The sequence below is a fragment of the Panthera pardus genome, unplaced genomic scaffold (genome assembly GCF_024362965.1).
Source record: "Panthera pardus isolate Hobbes unplaced genomic scaffold, ASM2436296v1 HiC_scaffold_25, whole genome shotgun sequence".
In the NCBI taxonomy this organism is placed as follows: Eukaryota; Metazoa; Chordata; class Mammalia; order Carnivora; family Felidae; genus Panthera; species Panthera pardus.
This window is the reverse complement of record NW_026526821.1, coordinates 54212054-54231191: the sequence shown is the minus strand read 5'-3', so window position 1 is coordinate 54231191 and position 19138 is coordinate 54212054. Positions and strand designations below refer to the sequence as shown.

Genomic DNA, 19138 nt, shown 5'->3' with positions numbered 1-19138 from the left:
CTGAAACAGGCTCCAGGCTCTGAGCCATCAGCCCAGAGCCTGACGCGGGGCTTGAACTCACAAACTGCGAGATCATGACCTGAGCTGAAGTCGGATGCTTAACCGACTGAGCCACCCAGGCGCCCCAAGAAACACATTTTAGATGTCAGTCCTTTTTGTCTTCCCATTGATCCTTTTATTTTGAACTTCTTGAAGAGTAAATGGAGGGACTGAGATGGATTTTTAAAAATGCTTTAAACTTACATTCCAGTGAGCTCTTTTCTTCTTCCAAGGATCAAAATTAAAATGGAGCATAAATTGTTAAAAAAAAACAAAAAAACAAAAAAACAAAACAACCTACCAGACACTTTTCTGGTACCTGGCACAGGGCTTTTGCCACCTCTGTTGTCCTTAATCTGAAAGACAGATCTCATTACCCCCATTTCATGAACAGAGGCACTAACCCTCAGGAGAGGGTAAGAGGATTGCCTGTGTTCATAGAGTTGAACTTGCACAATAGCATTTCGACCAAGGTCCTGGTTTGTAAGTCCATGTTCTTTCTCTTCCCCATGTCCCTGACATACCCTGGCAATGACACAGTAATCCCCTGTTGTCTGAGCACTAACTTGGGACCGGGGTCCACTTGACACTCAGATTACACAGCGTGGCCAAAGCCCAGAGCTCATAAGAGCAGGCTGTACCCCCACATTTTCCTGACCCAAAGCCTTTCATTCTTCCTAGACCATGAATTGTATCCATTTACTTATTTTTTTCCATAGAAAAGTCTCCAGGAACTAAGTATGGTTTGGAAGCAAGTCTCTTTTGGAAACTTAAAGAAGGGAGCATGAAGGAAAGCTTTGGGAAGGATCGGAGGGATGGGAGACAGGAAGCTGAATCCCGTGGAGGGCATTGTACCTGCTGAAGTCCTCGCGTCAGCTCAGCAGCTCGGGACCAAGCTGAGGTCAGGACACAGGCCTCAGACTTCCACTTGTGCTGTTCCCAGATGGCGTTCAGAGTCACCTTGTACTCGTGATTCCTCTCTTATGAACAGACCTTTGAAAGAGAAGTCACTTGTAGACTCAAGAGGACCTGGTATACTTTCTGTGTTCCGGGTCGTCCCGTGGTCCAATATACTTCCAGGACCTTTGTACACCAGAGTGAAGCTGCATAAAATCGCAGTTTAATGATTTTTCAATGTAGGCAATGAAACCATCATTTTATAGTGGTTGCAGTGATGATCAAAGTTGAAACAAGCATTTTTCTTTTCTGTCTTACCTAACATGCCCTAACAGGGTGGCTTCTTAGAAAGCTGGAAAAAACAATTAAAAACACGGGAAAGCAAGTCCTTGCCCTTTCCACACCCTTTCTTTTCTCTCTGACAGATTGTAGAGGCTGAATTCATAGCATTCCTGTCCATTCTCCACTGTTCTCTGACTCGTACCTTCTGGTTTACTAAGGAATTTTCCTATAAATTTTCCTGAATTCTCTTTAAAGCCAGGTGATGTGGCCGTTCCCCTCTCTTTTCACACCACCACCATTGTATAAAAGAAGGAAATGAGCCAGAAGGTCATGGGTTATAATTACTTAACCAAATATGGCCCTGTGTTAGATGGTGACCTTCGTGCTGGTTTGCATGGTGACCTAGTAGCACTCTTTGTCTTCTTTTAAGAGCCTGTAGATGTGACAGAACAATACTAACAGGCAGGTCACACGGAGCTTGAAATGAGAGCATTGCTGCAGTCGTGGCTCCCCAGTTAGGTGAAGTGTTTTTTCTTGACCTTTCTTGAAAAAAACAAAAAGCACATTCCTGCCGTGTGCACGTGTTGCAGGGTAGGGGGATGTAGGCTTTTTTAGCAAGTTACCACACATCTGTGACTGATGACGGGTTGCATCCCAACAAGCCTGTCATAAGTTGAAAGCGGTGTTAAGTCAAAAAAGCATTTGATACACCTGTGAACATCAGCGTTTAGCCTAGCCTAGCGCTTAGAATACTTACTTTAGCCCCCAACTGGGCAAAATCATCTAACACAAAGCCTGTTTTCTAATAAAGTGTTGAATATCCCATATGATACATTGAATACTGTACCGAAAGTGAAAAACAGAATGAAAACAAACAAACAAAAAAACTGGAATGGTTGTCAGTATATCGGTTATTGATCTTCGTGATTGCGAGGCTGCCTGGGGCTGTGGCCCCTGCCCTGCGTCATGAGAGAAGATTGTACCACGTATCACTAGCCTGGGAAAAGATCCAAATTCAAAATCCAAAGTACAGTCTCTACTGAATGCATATCGCTTTCACGGCATCATCAAGTCGAAAATTCCTAGGTGGAGCCGTCGGAAATTGGGGGCCCTCTGTAGATCTCGAACAGGGAGATCTGTTGGAGGTGGTGGATGTGTTTATTACCTTGTTTGTGGTGGTGGTACCAAGGTGTATGCGTATGTCCGAACTCATCCAATTGTATATATTAAAGATGCGTGACTTTTTTTTTATATGAAGTATATCTCAGTTAACTTGAAAAATAAATTGCTGTGTCAGTATGAGAATTCCTTTGACCTCCCACCAGCGTGTGCTGATCTAAAGGGGTGCATGGGATGCTGCAAAGCTGTCTTCCACAGGAAGTATGTCTGGTGGTCCTGGAACACTGTGGGGGGTGGTCCTAGGGACCTCTTGCTTCCACCTTCTCTGTGGAAGGTGTGGCGGTCCAGGTTATGTTACAGAACTGTCCACACGGTAGTGTCCTAGGACTCCAAAATCATAGACCCGGCACTTCTCTGGTCCCTCCATGTCACCATCCCAGAAACCAAGGCTTAGACCTTAACACATGGCCATGAAAAACACCAGTGAACAGATGTCAGTCTTTGTATCACACACCCGCATGCACAACACTTTCTCCAGAATCCTCTGTTCCAGGCACGAGTCAAAGAGGCTTGGAATATAACCTCCAAGAAAATATCATCATTGTTTTACAAAACTGTGTTCAATATGGAGTTTGGGGATTATAAGACAGGCATTTGAAAATGGCCAGTACATAGCTTCTCCCACAAAAGAGACCACCACCAGACCCAGGCTATGGACAGGAAAGACCTTCTTGTTTCAGGCTCCTGGGATCAGTGGTTCTCCCTAGCTCTTCTCATCCTTGTTTTTTCTTTAATGTTTATTTATTTTGAGAGAGAGAGAGCGTGCATGCACAAGAGAGGAGGGGCAGAGAAAAAAGGGGAGAGAGAGAATCTCAAGCAGGCCCCGTGCTGTCAGTGCAGAACCCTACGCGGGGCTTGATCTCACAAACCATGAGATTATGACCTGAGCTGAAATCAAGAGTCAGATGCTTAACTGACTACCCAGCTCTTCTGCTCTTGGCATGGAAAGTCTCTCATAGTCTCTGTAAGCACTACCAAATCTACGACAAAATCTCTGGGTAGGATCATAAACTGTAAGTCCCCAAACCTTCTAAACAAGTCTGAAGAAGCCGGGTCTCAGAGCTGCTGTACTCCCCGCTCCTTTCCCATGAGTGCCTTTGGGGGGCCCAAGCAGAATGCAGCCTTCTATGGAAACATCCCACCTGTACACTAAACATTCTGAGTCCCCCAGTGGGCCCGGGTCTGGCCTAGAGTCCACGCGGTGGCCCTGGGCTGCTGCTGACTACCACCTGCCCACACCGTGGCCTGCATAGTATTCCACACAGGAAGGGCAGAGAGCCAAGGGCTCCGGACAGGGAACCACTACAGTGGATTCAAAAATTAGGATCTCCCTTACTTCCAGAGGGCAGTCAAGCTCAAATCCAACCCATCAACTTGTCACTGTTATTGCTGGTCAAGTTCAACTCTCTGAGAGACCGAGAAGACAAGTGTCATTTCACAGCGAGATGCGGGTTGGGCCGCCGCAGTCCTGGACCTGGCAGGTGGATACAGCCACCTCCCACTCAGCACTGGGCCATCCAGGTTTCCATTCAAACCTTGCTTTTGTTACCATCTTGCTCATTAACACAGCCACAAATCGCTCCCCTTAAACGGTGATGTTCTATGGTCTGATTTAGTCATGAAGTTTTTATTTAACTTCCTAGAGCCAGTACTGTTCCCAAAGAAAACTTTTGCAATGTTACAATAAAAGTCGACAGGCAGAAATCTAAAACTCAGGCTGCATTTTTGTTCTCTACACTGAAGCACATCAGTGACACGAGAAGGTGGAAGCAAGAGGTCCCTAGGACCATCCCCCACCCCCCGACAGTGTTCCAGGACCACCAGACATGCTTCCTGCAGAAGACAGCTTTGCAGCGTCCCACGCACCCCTTTAGATCGGCACACGCTGGTGGGAGATCAAAGGAATTCTCATACTGACACAGCAATTTATTTTTCAAGTTAACTGAGATATACTTCATATAAAAAAAATCACGCACATTTAATATGTACAATTGGATGAGTTCGGACATATGCATACGCCTTGGTACCATCAGCACAAGAAGAAGTATTCAGGGTGTGTGAGACACCACAGGCCCCCCTCCAGCTCCAACGGGCAGTAAACAGTCGCTCATCTCCCATGTGCCCCTCACCTCTAGCAGATTCCCCCCAGCTACAAGCTGCCCATGCTGCTGGCTTTTGTTGGCTGGGTGGGCCAGGCATAGAGCAGGGGCTGGCAACGTGATAGGTGCTTGGGGACAAGTGGAGACAGGTGTGCCTTGGCCTCTGCCTCACCACTTTTCCTTCCAGAAGCACACGGGCCTCAGGGAATTCTGGGTCAGTGCCTGCTGGCTTCACAAGGGAGCCACCAACCTGGAGGGGTGGATGGGGTGGGGCATCTCATGGGGGAAGCTCCCCAGAGATTCAGCTTTACTGACGGAGGGGAGGATCACTGGTGCAGATGTTTTCATCCCAAACCTGCCTCGACCTCACAGAGCCACTTTGAAAATCACAGACCCCGGGTCCAGGCCCTAGCTCTGGGGATTCGATGCAGGGAAGCCTGGAGTTTTTTTGCTTGATTTTAAAACTTCTCAAGTCCTTCTCATCAGCCAATTTGGAAACTGCTAACGTGAACCCTGGATTTTGTTTTCACACTGGGGAGATGGAGGGCTAGTTTGGGATTAAGAGCATAGGTTAAAGGCAAGAAAAGAGAGGCAAAGTGCATATCAAAATGCAGTGTTCCTGTTTCCTAGATGGGGCTCAGTTGCTTTTGTGCCAGGGTCACCTCCTCTGTGCTCTGGGCCACTTGGGAACGTGCATTTTTCTTGAAGAGTCACTAGGATGCTCAGGCTTGACTCTAGACCAACCTGGAGTGAGCTAAAGGGGCCTGGGAGGCTGGATGTTTGCATCGATCGTCCTGCAAGGGACCTTCTACTTTGAAGGCCTCCAGTTGAGAATTGTCATGTATTCACACTGTAGGTGATTCATGAAACTTAAAAAAAAAAAAAAAAAAAAAAATCCATTCCATGACTGATTATAGTGTTTCTTGGCAATTCTAATTTTATGGTTACAGTGAGCTAACCCTCAAGGGAGACTGGTCTTATATACAGAAATCTAACAAAATATAATGAAGAAACAGGAAGCCACACAGGGTGCCTTGGTGCTTTAGAACATCCCAGAAATAGGAGTGCTAATCCTCTCTCTCCATATCTTATGTTCTCAATTTTGGAGATTTCAGCATGAGGGATGGTGGTTCCGGCAGAATGTGGCTCGGGGTCAGTGGAGAAATCACACAGCAGAGCCTCTATTATTTTGTATGAAAGGGAAATAATTTATTTTCTGTTAGGGACTTTTAACAGAGCCCTTATTTTTGCCCCTGAAGGACAATATCTGGGTTTACCTGCAGAACACAGGAGAGGTGTGAAACAGTTAGAACTTTATAAAAGGTAACGTACCCAAAGTCACTTTTTGCTCTCAGTGATGTCACACACTGAAGACCGTAGGATACATTCGGTTCCAGACCCACACCCTCTAGCTTCAGGATCAAAGTCCCTTAGGTCTTAGTGTCCTAGTGACCGGGATTGGAGCTCCTCGTACCACAAGATCCCAATGGATCGGCTGATGAACCGGATGATTGCATTAGGTCCTTTGTGACTCTAGAATTGGGCATGAAAATGTGTGTCCCTTAGAGGCTGACCACATGAGGCCCAGTCCTGTCTCCTCAGATGTTTTGCTTGCAGGATGGATGATGTTTGTGGGGAAGCTTGTCATTTTGATGGTCTCAGTAATGGAAAACTCAAAGAGGCTGCTGAACAGAGTACCTGATGACTTGGGCTTTTTTTTTTTTTCTTGCAAAAAATAGAACTGAGTAAAGCAGAAATTGCTTATTCTCAAATTAGAGCCCAATTTCAAATGGGTTACTTGGTATAGGGTTCTGAACTCTTTGCACAGTTATAGGACCCCTGGGTTTGGGCCATTCCTAACTCGTCCCTACAGTACTCCTCCATTTTAGCACAAAAATGGCCAAGTAAATGTCCTGTGTTCTCAGGAGCTTCTCTCTCTCCCGTCATATCCTGGAACACTTTAGAGATAGTTTATATGCATGTATGTATGTACATGTATATGTGTATGTGTTGACAATAAAAGGATGGAAAAATCTATACCGTGTAAACATTAAGCATTATCAAATGAAAGGCAGGAATGGCTATATTAATATCAAAGTACACTTCAGAGTATGGAAAATCACCAGGTATGGAGGATCCTATCCAGGAGAGCACAGTACATTTAGTTGTCCTGTGTCCTAAGGCTGTGACCACCCCTGAGACTTCCTTGGTTTGGGTGACCTGGACACTTGTCAGGTATTCCTCGGTTGGGATTTAGCTGGTAGTTATTCTCATTGTTAGGCTGGAGTTATGGGTTTTTTGGAGGACGACCATAGGGGTAAAGTGGCATTTTTCATCACATACTACCCAGGGTATGTGCTGTCCATCTGCCTTATTAATGTGCCCTTGGCCTTAACCAGCCGGCAGAGGCTGCCTGTTAGGGTTCTCCACTCTAGAGTTCCTCCTTGTGCCCTTCTCAGGCTGTCCTCCTTGGGAAGAGGTCTGAGTGCAGCCCCCACGTAAGTGAGCAGGTTAAGCTCCCAATCCTTGAGAAGGAGGAGCTACATGATTTATTTGGAATTCCTCTGGTGACGTTTGTCTTTTCTCTCCCACTTATTTATTTACTCAACTTTCCATTCCCTTGCTTCTTCTTTTTTTTCTTTTTTTTTTTTTTTTTTTGTAATTTCTATGCTGAATGTGGGGCTTGAACTCACAACCCTGAGATTGAGTTGCTCACTCTCCTGAGTGTGCCAACCAGGCACCCTCATTCCCTTACTTTTTGAAGCTCATTTCACTATATACATAGGTAAGCCTAAACAACGGTGTTTTGTTGGCTGGTTTCAGGGCTTTCTGAAAATGGAACCGTGTAGGGTCCTTTGCCTCTTTTCCCTACTCATCATGGTATCTGGGAGTCATCAAAGTGATTTGGGGCAGCTTGCTTCTCTTTCACTGCTGTACGGTACCGAGTCGTGTGACCGTGCACGCCTTTCTCCCTTCTCCCCTTGTTTGGATGCTCTGTTTCTCTTCTTTTTTTTTTTTTTTTTTTTTAATTTTTTTTTTTTTTAACGTTTATTTATTTTTGAGACAGAGAGAGACAGAGCATGAACAGGGGAGGGTCAGAGGGAGAGGGAGACACAGAATCTGAAACAGGCTCCAGGCTCTGAGCAGTCAGCACAGAGCCTGACGCGGGGCTTGAACCCACGGACAGTGAGATCGTGACCTGAGCCGAAGTCGGACACTTAACCGACTGAGCCACCCAGGCGCCCCTCTGTTTCTCTTCTTTAATGTCATAAGCAGTGCTGCTGTGAGCACTGCTGGGCAGGTGCCCCGACACACATGAGCCACTTTCTCTACCACCCACGACTCGGAGTGGAATTACCGCCTTGCACGGTGTGCCACGTTCAGCTTAAAGCAAAATACCAAACTGTCTTCCAAAGTGGTTATTCCATTTCGGTTTCCCCAGCAGAATGCGAGGGTTCCTGTTGCTCCACAGCCTTCCGAACACCCGTATCCTCAACCTTGTGCATTTTTAATCCATCTGGAGTCAAATGGCATCTTACTTCCTACGATCACAAATTATGAATGCAGTGGAGCTTTTTGTATATGTGCTCCCCGTGTGCGCTGCCCTTCTGTGCAATGACCGTGTCCTTTGCTTTCAGTCAAGCTGTTGATCTTTTTCTTGGACTTTTTATGTATTCTAAATACCAGTCCTTTGTCATTATGTGTGGTGCTTACGGCGGTTTCTTTACAAGTGTATTTCATCATGTTTCAATCTGTGAAAGTCGAGAATTCCTTCTCAATCGAGAATCCAGACGTTCTTTTATTGTGCCAGCAATGGATAACCACTAGTTACAAACTTTAATGCTTTCACGTAAAAGGGCATCTTGCATTCTTCTGGCTCTGCTGAGAGGGCCACATCCATTTTGTGTCGTTTCAGTGTTTTCAGTGTTCAACTACCTATTTTGAGATAGGGGTTGAGAAGGAGACATACAAAGGTTTTCAATGCTGGAATTGTATTAACAGTGCTTCAGTTGCCTTGGCCAGGTGTGTAATCAGGTTTTGGGCTGTGCATTCTCCAACGCTTCGTGGGCTTGCCGAAACTCTACTCTTTCATTCTCTGTTGCTGCACGAATCAGTTGCTAGAAAGAGCTGGAAGATTTACTCCTCATTATTGATCGGCATTTCATGAATATGTATGCCTATCCCATGTACTTTTATCCTTCTACTCAAAGTAGCTGAATAGTATGAAATTTAAATTTTTAATTGGAAATCTTCTGTGACCTCCGTCATGAGTCAAGAGCTCTTATTATGTAGAAGAACAATGGCCGTCTCAAAAAGTGAGATCGTTTTAGATGAAGCACCTTAAGTTTGAATGCAACTGCAAACCAGGCCTTCAGGATAGGACACAACAGCCTTTCAGTGTCTCCTACCCACGAGTGGATTCTTCTGCTGGAGGCCGTCAACAGCCACTGATAAAAGAGCATCTGTGGGCCATCCATCAATTCACCCCTTCAGATGCTTGCTGCGTACATGCATAGGCTCAGGCCCTCTTCAAGTGTTCTGTTTACAAGGACACAAAGTCCTTGTCCTCAAGGAATTACATTCCGTGGGAGAAAATAGACAATCAATAAAGACACGCCTGAAGTTCTGGCAAGTGGGATGGAAACAAGAAAACAGAGCGAGGGGATGGAGAGAATACAGCAGCTGTTTTAGATAAGGTGGGGCAGAGTGGGGGCGCCTGGGTGGCTCAGTCGGTTAAACCTCCAACTCCTGATTTCGGCTCAGGTCATGATCTCACAGTTCGCAGTTGGCGAGTTCGAGCCCCGCATCAGGCTCTGTGCGGACAGCATGGAGCTGGCTTGGGATTCTGTTTCCCTCTCTCTCTGCCCCTCCCTCACTTGCTCTCTACCTCTCTCTCTCCATATAAATAAAAATAAACTTTAAAAAAGGAAAAAAGGTGGGACAGACTGGGCTTGGCTGAGAGTTGAATTTAATTGGGGATGGGATACGAAGGAGAGAAGGCTTGGAGCAAGGAAGGTGACATTTGGACAGAGGTTTGAGCAAAGCAAGGGGACAAAGAGTCTGCAGCTATTGGAGGAACAGCATTGCAGGCGGCGGGCACAGTGCAAAGACCCCAAGGCAAGAGTTCACCCGGTCGTTCTGAGGAACAGCGAAGTGTGAGGGACAGGAGGATAGGAGCATGGAGAAAACGAGCCCAAGGTCAAGTTATTTGAGGCCTTCCTGAAGGCTTTGAATTCTGTTGTAACTTGACAGGAAGCTGTAGTAAGATTTGCACAAAGGAGTGACCCAGATCCCTGCCCTCGTACATATACTTGTCTTGCAAAGCCACTGTTAGGGAAACAGGCTGGGGATGGGGCAGGGGGCGGTGGAGGGTGAACCCAGAGAGACCAGTGAGGAGAAAGTCACACAGTCAGGAGAAGAGGGGTCTGCTGGCTTGGAGCAGGGCGGTGGAGGGGGCGAGTCAATGTCAGTGGATTCGAGACATTGTTTGGGGGTGAGCCCGCAGGGTCTGTCAAATGGGGTGGGTGGTGCCGGAGACGAGGCTGGAATGGCTCCAAGGTTTTTGGCTTGACGAGCAACTGGATGAAGGGTTTGTCATTTGCTCAGAAGGGAACACCGGTGGGAGACACAGGAGAGTTTTGTTGTTGACTTTATTCGTTTTCTTTTGTTTCTGGTGGGGAGAATGAAGAGTTGTTTTAAGACGTGTACAGCGGGAGGGCCACATTAGACATCCAGGTGGACGCATCCAGTGGTCACTTGGGTGGAGTAGTCTGGCGATTCGGGTGAGAGCAGGGGTGGCGACAGTTTTGGAAGTGACACTCATCGCAATGGTGCTCAGAAGCAGGAGGACGGGCGGAGTCATCCGGGCCATTGGCAGATGGAGTAGGGGCTCCCAGACAGTCTGGTTGCTCCTGCATCTCTGTCACAAACAACATAGGAGCCAGAGGGGAGACTGAGAAGGGGGAATCAGGGAGGGGAGAAGCAGGGCTGTGTGATTGCCCAGAAGCCAAGTGAGGGACGCACTCAAGAGGGGCTGATCGACACTGTCAGCTGTCAGCGTGCCGGTGAGGGAATCCAGAAATGAGAGGAGTATTCATGACACAGTAGAGCAGATTCCTCCAGGGGCAGAGGGGTGGCATCCAGTGCACAGAGAAGGGCAGAGCTCAGAAGGGCACCCAGATGCTCATGCCAGGAACAAAAGGGACGGTGGCCTGTTCATAGGCACAGGTACATGGGTGGCCTTCCGACTGCTTCTGTTTCTTTCAGGAAAATAAGAGGCAAGCAAAGTCATTCATCAACCGAGACTGGGGGTGGGGGGTGGGCATGTGAGCGGAGGGAGGAGAATCTGAAACAGACCCCTCACAGACGGAGAGAGGAGTCACTTGGGACACAGAGTAAGCTGCCAGGTGGCACTGAGGGCTTGCTCGGGCTGGTGATCAGAAATATAAAAATGGGACTGGTCAGCGGGTTGTGAGTGCCTCTGGGGCCATATTCGGCTGCCCTGGGGCAGGTATGGAGTAGGCGCTACCAGAGTCTTCTAGATGGTTCCTTGGTACTTGTGGTGGCCATGTCAGACTCCTGATTTATGGCACCTGAGATCTCTTGAGCGGCTCTTGGCATATGTCACCAACTTTTGGCTCACCTAGGTCAGGAGTAAAAATAATCATGCTTGCGGTAGCATGAAGTAGGCACCTCAGGCTGTAGGTGGGATCAGGGAGGCCTGTGTGGTGAGGAGAGGGGATGGGACCCAGCTGAGGCTGGTGGGAGAAGGTGACTGCGGCTGTGGAGGGGGTGGGGGTAGTCAGCAAGGCAGACAAAGCGAGAACTATGTTAGGAACCAGTGAGAGGTATTCGTTAACAGCACTGCTCAGCAGAAGGGAAGGCTAGTCAAAGCCAGACGGCAGTAGTCCCGCAGAATGGCTTCTTTGCTTTCTTCGACGGTACTGTGACCCAGGAACTGGGCTAGAGGCAGCACAGGAGAACGCTCATGTGGAAAATGCACACGAGGTGGGATGTAGAGACTGATTTTACTATAACATCAGCCATGTTGATTCTGAGACTGGGGCAGGAGATCTACAGGATGAGCCTGGCGTATGTTGTGATGCTAGAAAGTAAGGATGTGTTCTGAATGCTCGGAACACACGCATTCATACATACACGCAAACTCACAACGATGATGGAATGTCAAAGGAACACAGGAGCCGACTGAAATCAGAGTGCCCAACAGCCCAAGTTAGAACAGTTGGAGCAACAACATAAGAAATATTGGAATGTAGCCCAAGGTACAAAATAAATATCCAGAAGTTTCCACTGATACAGATAAATGAATAAATTTTAAAGCCGGGGAAGAGAGACAGATTTCCTGTGTGGAATAACAAATAACTTGCGGAGACACTCTTCCTCAGGAAGGTGGAGCACAGATCCCCACCCTTGGGTGGGCGGTGCTTAGAGGTGTCCTTCCAGAAAGCTCTGTATGGAGAAGAGGCAGAGTGACTCAGAAGTGGGAAACCCTGACAGACACACCTCAGCCGGCCGTCGCTGTCAACATCGACAGTGATGAGTCAGTGGGTAGCATCTACCCTTGATACCCATGTGATGAAAATGGCATCTCCCCTCTGTGCTCTTCCTCCCAAAGCCATAACACAACTCTGCTGAGGAGAAACCAGACATATCCCAGCTGTGGACCTTCTACAAATTACAAAGACCTGGCGACTGTCCCTCAAAACTGGAAAGGTCATCAAGATGAGCCAAATCTGAGAAATTGTCACAGCCAAGAGGAGCCTAAGGAAACATGAGGACTGACTGTGATGTGGTCTTCCCAGTGGAATCGCGGATTTTAAAAAAGGACTTAGGCAAAACCCAAGGGCATCCGCATAAAATATGAACTCTAGATAATAACGCATCAGTATTGGTTTATTAATTGCCCAAATGTACCATTCTAATGTAAGATGTTAATAAGAGGGGGAAACTAAAACTACTCTGAAAAATAAAAAAATAATAATTTTTTTTTATTTCAAAAAATCAGGCACAGATGATAGAAATTCTTATTTTCTCCTTCTGTTTTCTTGAATGACGGGAAAGACTTCCGTAAAACAATGATATGTTTGGAATAAATATCTGCATTTATCTTTACAAAAGCATTTGTAGGGGTATCTGTGTAGTGAGTAAACCCAGAGTAGCCAGGTATCCCCTCATGTACTAGGTCCCTGACCTGGGCCAGACTCCATCCTGAGCATGATGGGTGAAGGTCCCTATCCCCAGGGCTAGATACAGAGGGGCTTTCTGTAATTTTTTCTCGCCATTAAGCAGGAAAATTGAAAACCTGGAATATTGAGGAATGTGGGCATAAACCATGTATATCTGAAGACCTAAAATGATTTGGGCAGCTTAATTACATTTGGACACTGTAAGACCTTGATAATATGGACTTTTTAAAATCACTGTGCTTCTAGTTTTACTCTTGTGTGGTTTTAGAATTAGGCAGAGGATTGTGAATAATAAAGTGGTAAGGAAGAAGGTCAGGTATTGATTAGTGTAGCTGAATTCATTAGTAAGAACCAAGGAAGCTCCTGGCATTTACGTTATGATATATTTATGAAATAGATATTTAAGTTATAACAGTTACAATTACTTTTGTGGGGAAAAAAATAGCAAAGCCCAATAAACTCTTAGAAATGGTGACCGATGGCTATTTGTCTACTTTGAGAGCAGTGGGTGTGCATCGTGAAAACACTTCACACTCTCGTGGCATTGGAAAGGAGGGCCAAATTTTGCCAGAGATCAGTGTCCATTTTCACAGATGAGCATTTTTCTTTTCTTCTTTTTTTTAATTTCAGCTTTATTGAGGTATAACTGGCTAATAAAATTGGAAGGTACTTAAAGTGTACATCATGGTGCTATCGTTTTCCATATATGTTGTGAAAGGATTCTCCCCACCTAGATGTTAATTAAAACATCCATCACCTCACATATTTCGTTCTTTTTTTGGTGAGAACATTTAAGTTCTCTCTTAGCCAATTTCACTTATGCAACACAGTGTTACCAACTGTAGTCACTGTGCTCTACGGGAGATTGTCAGACCTTATTCATCTTAGAGCTATAAAAGCTTATATCCTTTTTACCTAAACCTAATCCTCCCTGTTTCTTCCACCTTCCCAGCTACTGGCAACCACTTTCTGGCTCTACTTCTACAAGTTTACCTTTTGGGGGTGGGGGTGTTTTTCCATTGCTCTCCTTTGTCTCTTGACCCCGTTACTGTGATGTCTTCCAGGCCGATGGAAGACCGTGTTGGTTCCAAGTCCGTGTGTTTTACAATTAATGCTGTATAATGAAATTGGCTTGTTACGTTGACAGTGAGTCTCCAAAATGGTGGTACTTGGGCTAAATTAACGTTCATAACCTTCTTCTCAGTGTGCTGAATGTCTAAGACGCTCATGAAGAAACTGACAGAGGTTAGCAAAGGTTAGCAAAATAGATACTCTCAGGGCCTGAGTGGTAAATTATGTATAAAAAGAGTAAAAAAAAAAATAGCATTTCCCAGTTTCTGTTGCAGCAACAGAACTCCCAATTCTATTTCTTTTGTCAAATTTCCTAGGCACTAATGACTCATATTGGCTTATTAGTCTAGTGTTTGGAATTCTGGTTGTGTCAGGGATTTCACATAGTAAAATTAGTTGCTTGGTGACAAACTTCTGCAAACTCACATTTGAAGATATTTTTGTTAATATGGCTCAGTTTGGGAGATTATCTGATCCTGAGAGTAAGGATAAATTAGCAGTATTCACTTAAAAAGAAAAAAAAGATGGGGATGGGGTATAGCAGAAAATCCGAGCTTTATTATAAAGTATAAAACTTTCTTTTCCTTGAGAATTGCCATCCACTAATAAATCCTGCTCAGGATCCAGTAAAAAGAAAGTTCACTTAAGAAATTATTTGTGTCTCACATCCAGTATGATGGCTGCTATCAAAAACAAAACAAAATTGGGGCACCTGGGTAGCTCAGTTGGTTAAGCATATGACTTCGGCTCAGGTCATGATCTTGCGGTTGGTGAGTTTGAGCCCCGTGTCTGGCTCTGTGCTGACAGCTCAGAGCCTGGAGCCTGCTTCGGATTCTGTGCCTCCCTCTCTCTCTGCCCCTCCCTGGCTCATACTCTGTCTCTGTCTCTCTCAAAAATAAGTAAACATTAAAAACAGCAACAAAACAAAACAAACAACAAAATAACAAACATTGGTGAGGATGTGGAGAAATTGGAGCTCTTGTTCACTGCTGGTGGGAATGTAAAATGGTACAGCCATTACAGAAAATAGTTTGGAGGTTCCTCAAAAAATAAAAATGGAATGGTCACATGACCCCATCCACTTTGGGATATATGCCCCAAAGAATTAAAAGCTGAGTCTCAAAGAAATAGTCGCACGTTCACATTCATAGCAGTGCTACTCATAATAATCCAGAGGTGGAAGTAAGCCATATGTCCATCGATGGATGGGTGGATGGATAAACAAAATGCGGTATAATACCTACGGTGAAATATTTTTTAGGCTTACAAAGGAGGGAAATTCTGACACCTGCCATAAGGTAGAGGAACCTTGAGGACTTTATACTGAGTGAAATAAGCCAGACACAAAAGGACAGACGCTGTATGATCCCACTTACGTGAGGTCCCTAGAATCGTCACAATCATAGAGCTAGAAGGTGGAGTGGTGGTTGCCAGGGGAGGGGGATGGGAAATTAGTGCATAATGGCAACCTGGTTGCAGTTTGAGAAGATGAAAAAGCTCTGGAGATCGAGGCTGAACAATGTAAATGTACTTAATGCCACTGGACCTGTACACTTAAAATTAGTAGAAATGGTTAAATTTTATGTTATGTGTGTTTTGCCACAGTTTAAAAAATAAATCGTATGGCATATTGTGTGCTTGAGCTTCTACTAATACTGTAATCAGTCTTTAAAAAGGTGATAAATGCCGCTCTGGGTCAATGAGGCTAGGTCCAGTGGGCAGGTGGAAATGCCGGTGTGATGCAGAGCCGCCCTCGGAGACATAGACACCAGGGAGCAAGAGCCCTGGAACCATCAGTGCAAAGTGAGCTCGCTTGCAGAGCCCCAGGGGTTGGGGAGGGGCCAGGAGCACCAGGAAGCAGCAGGCAGCAGAGGAGGAGGAAAAAAAGCCAGCCACCTTCCATCTTGGATGTTTAGGAATCTCTTTTCACTGGTTCCCTTCAGTAACATCAACAAATGCTTTATGTTTTGGAAATAACTTGGCTACACTTACTTGCCTATAAAATGTATTGTGGTTAAGTGCCATGGACACGTGACAATTCTCTCTTGGCTGAATACAAGCAGATATCATTCAGATTAACCACAGTAGGAGCTGGGTGCACCCAAGATCTGTTGGGACCTCCTTATAAAACTTCCAGCATAGGATTGATGGTGCTCTGGCATCCCAATTTGATGGCACTACCTTAGAGCACTGGTCTTATGGTTATTTTAAATTCCCTCATGCCACTCTTTTTAAATGGCACTGTCATAATCTAGGGCAACATGTTTTTTGAATCCCTGTAAACAAGCTACATTCGAGTCTACTGAGTCTTGTGATTTGGCATCTCATGATGTAGGGGGAACCAGAATGTCTTAACGATTATCCAGCATGGACCAGGTAGTGGGTACTTCCTGTGGATCATTTGATTTCAGCCTCACAGAAGCTCCGACCCCATCTTCAAACACAGCAATGGAGGTCAGAGAAGTTAGGCAACTTCCCCCACGGTCACCTCCCGGGTTGGTGCTGAAACTGGATTTTAAACCCAGCCTTCCCCAACTGGAGAGGAACAATCACAAAGGAAACCTTCACACATACAAAGATGTAGACACTTTACAGGCTTTGACTGTCATCCAATACAATTAGGAAACAAAGCCTAAAAAAGACCCTCTCCAAAATAACCCATGGAGTGAAAGCCACCAGGCTCTTACTGCCTTGGAAGTCTGTGCCCTGTCCTGTTCAGCCACGCTTAGCAGGAGCAGCTGCAGGGAGGTGGCCATCTGCTTGGGGTGACAACAGTATATACCCATGGGCCTGCTCCTGCACCACGGGAGGAACTGAACTCTTCAACTTTGTGTTTTGGAATCGGGAAACTTCCCTTGCAGCTGGTCTAGCCTTCCTGTACCCCTCCTCCAATAGGATATTAAAAAGCCAACAAGGCCTTCCCAGATCACACCTGGAAGACTGGGAGCTACTGTCTCTTTCTCTCATCTCATTCTCATTTACCAGTCCATCAAAAAGAAATTGAAATTCGTGTCTTGCTTATTCGTATCCGCCTTTCCCTAGGGATTTCTTTCTTCAGCCATGCTACAAAATTCTACCAGGGAACACTCCCGGGTCGTAGAGGATCATGGATATAAAGCCTGAGCTTTGTGATGAGACCGTTCTAGGCACTTGGAATCCCTGTGCAGGCCCTTTATAGCTTTGTGGATTTGGACAAGCTATTTAATTATGCTCCAGGTTTATCGTTCCTTGCCTATATCTGTAGATAACTTCAGTTTCCGAAGGTTGTCGTAAACATTTGATGAGCTAGCACATCTGAAACAGTGTGGTGCGTGTACAAGGTGAATGTCGTTGCTCAGGTACACCCGTGCACCCCTTAGCCACTCCGTTGGCATCCTGTACTGGCACCCCTCCACCTCTGTGGAAAAACAGTGTGGAGAGCCTAGCGCTATTGTTTATTTTCTCTTTTACATGTAGTGTATTTTTGTGCCTTAGGGAAGTAGTAAGACCTTGACTCTTGTCACGGCTTAATTAACTTACTGAGAGTTGGAACGGCCACCGGATTCCATATTGTGTCCTACTTAAAGTTGAAGTGTATTAGCTGTAATTAGTGATCCTGCTTGTAAAAAGCCACCAACTGGTCTTTCTGTTCCCCCACAGGATACCACAGGTTTCTGCCAACTCCTGTCAAATTAGTGGGCATCTGGCAAGTCTTACTTACAGCACAATTTGAAACTTTAGTAAGGAAGTTATAAGGTATTTCATTTGTTTCTGGGACTGCTTCTTTGGGTATCTCCTTAATATGAATGTACTGTTTAAAAATATTTGCCGATACACACAGAGGGAGGAAAACATTGTAATAAATGAGGGAATACATAGAAGGTATTGCCTTTTTGGACTGACCTTGCTAAGGTCACTACGTGGGCTTTCCTTTTTTTTTTTTTAATAGATGTTTGTTTGTTTGTTTCTTTTTAGAGAGAGAGGGAGAGAGAGAATCCCAAGCAGTCTCCAAACTGTCAACATGGGGCCTGAACTCACACACCGTGAGATCATGACCTGAGCCAAAACCAGGAGTTGGACTTTTCACTGACTGAGCCACCCAAGCGTCCCTGCATGGGTTTTTCTGTTGGCTGCTAAAGCAACTCACCACAAACTCGGTGGCTTAAGACAGCCCAAATTTATCCTCTTAACAGTTCTGGAGGTCAGAAGTCCAAAAACCCAGGCTCACAAGGCTAAAATCAGGGTTTCCACAAGGCTGCATTCCTTCTGGGGGCTCTAGAGGAGAATCTGTTCCTTGTTTTCCCCCCTACTTTCTAGAGGTATCCTTATCCCTTGGCTTAGTAGTACCTTCCTGTCTTCAAATGAACCACATTTCTGACCCACCTGGCTAATCCAGGATAATCTCCCCCTCTCAAAATGAGCTGATGAGCAACCTTAATTACCCTCTGCCATGCAATCTAATACATTCACAGGTTTGCAGGCATTTGGATGCAGATACCTTCGGTGGCGGGGGAGGGGGGTGTGGGAGCTATTATCCTTCTTCCCTCATCAGCCAAAAGCCTATATTTGAGTGAGTTTCCATACTCATTTCTTGACTGCATTGAAGGAATGAAATATTACAAAGGAAAAAAAATTGTTTAGAACCACAGTGAAATAGATCATTTTATTCAAGTAATTCAGACTATGTGTTGAAAAATCAAGGTAGGGAGGGCAACAATTCTTTTCCTGTAGTCTTCTTTTCCTTCAAGATTACTCTCTAAACCAATTATTTGCTCACAGACACATATATTTTGATATGTCTATATCCACAAGTGCATGTATGTATTTTTCTGAAACTCCAAGTTAATATTCTGGGGGTAAAAAGTTACACCTTTTTGGTCTATTTAGCTGTCTGCATATTTTGACTTAAGTTCAAGAAATCCTATTCGTCCATGTCAGTTTTATATTGCAAGGTGGGATTGGCAGTTTCTTAGAGCTCTGCGACCCTGGTGTTTTCTGCAGTGGGCTAAATTGCTTTGTTGGTAGAAGGGTAAATGAAGCACATGTCTGTTAACCTTGAATCATCAGTCTACCTTATCCTTGAGCTTCCCATCAAACCAGGCGGCTAAAGCCTAAACAGCCACTGTCACACAATGAGGTCTCCCAGACAGTAAATACAAAAACAGGTAACCTCAGGTGGTGCGATTCGGAAGAAACAATGTTGTCCACTCAGTGACCTCTGGAGAGGCGAGGCTGGACAGTGATACTGCCTTAAATGGGGAGGCCAGGGGAGGTGTCTCTGAAAAGGAACTCCCATGTGCCTAGGGCTTAAATCACAAGAGAATAGACACCGGGGTCTGTCTTGCGCAGCAAGGAACCCTGGTGCTTTGGAAGGCTGTCTGCTGC

At 45.5% G+C, this 19138-nt stretch overlaps 1 protein-coding gene across 4 annotated transcripts in view; it reads left to right on the top strand.

Moving 5' to 3' along the window:
• The window catches only part of NCK2 (NCK adaptor protein 2), a 153286-nt gene that overhangs the window by 84509 nt on the left and 49639 nt on the right, over positions 1-19138 (top strand). The window contains exon 3 of one of the 4 annotated variants that reach the window (XM_053890497.1): positions 17414-17509. The exons of the other annotated variants lie outside the window; for them this stretch is intronic. The gene's annotated coding sequence lies outside the window, so the exon portion shown is untranslated. The remainder of the gene's footprint in view (positions 1-17413; positions 17510-19138) is intronic. 4 annotated transcript variants of the gene reach the window in all.